Source organism: Pediculus humanus, genomic scaffold, assembly GCF_000006295.1.
Source record: "Pediculus humanus corporis 1103172107650 genomic scaffold, whole genome shotgun sequence".
Classification (NCBI taxonomy): Eukaryota; Metazoa; Arthropoda; class Insecta; order Psocodea; family Pediculidae; genus Pediculus; species Pediculus humanus.
In genome coordinates this window covers 31,023-32,124 of record NW_002987260.1, presented here as the reverse complement: position 1 = coordinate 32,124, position 1,102 = coordinate 31,023, and positions in this window count along the sequence as shown.

Genomic DNA, 1,102 nt, shown 5'->3' with positions numbered 1-1,102 from the left:
AAAACGTAAATCAATTTTTTTTTTATTAAATTCACACGACGCCATGTTTATACTATTCTCACACACACATAAAAAAATATATCAATCGATTTTATTTCTTCTTTTATTTAAAGAGAGAGAGAGAGAGAGATGGTAACGTCAATATTTTCCATTAAACAAAAAAATATGTCAAAAACACACCATTTTTATTTTTTTTTTATAAAATGACTTTTTGCGTCATTCACGGTCATATTAAGGCATTTAACAAAAAAAAGGAAAAAAATCGAACAATAGAAGAGGAGAGAATTTTCTAGAAAAATAAATTTCCTACCTTTTTTTTTTTTACAATCTTAAAGTGCGTAGTACAGGTCGATGATTGGAGTTTTTTTTTTTTTTAAATTTTCCTTCTGTCAATTTCACCCCTTCCCTCCACGCCCTCCCCCTCCACGCTCCCCCAAAAAAAAAAAACAAACGACAACAAACGAACATTTGTGATTTTTACCTCCATTTTTCCTCCCCCCCCCCATTTTCCATCGGGTTTAAAATTTTTTTTTTAGAAAAATTTATTACTACTCGGTGTATCGTTAGTCATAATTACTTTACCGAAGAGATGATAATAATAATAATAATAATGATAATAATTTATAACGGTTAATGATTAAACGTGTGTTTGTGTGTTTGTATCCATTTTTTTTTTTTTAAACGACTTTAAAACTTTTCATTATCGGATATTTTTAAATAATAAATTTTAATGAAAAAATGTGTGTTTAAAAAACAACCAAAGGGGGGATGGGGGGAGGGGGGAGGGGAAATAATATATAAAATAATAATGATAATTAGTGTCGTTTTTTTTCCGGCGTAAGAATTTTTTAAATGCGTTATTATTCCCAAACGCATAAAATAAAAAAGTCTTAATCGAATGTGAAGGTTTTAAAAAAATATTTTTTTTTTTGGGGGGGGGAAGTTTCTTCTGTTTCACATAAACAAAAAAAAAAAAAATTATTTATATCGAATAAAAACGCAAAAAAACGTTATGTTATACGACATAAATTTTAACGATAACGTTTTTGTTTTTTAAAATAAAAATAAAAAAAAATTTGCACGTGAACGTATAAAAAAAATT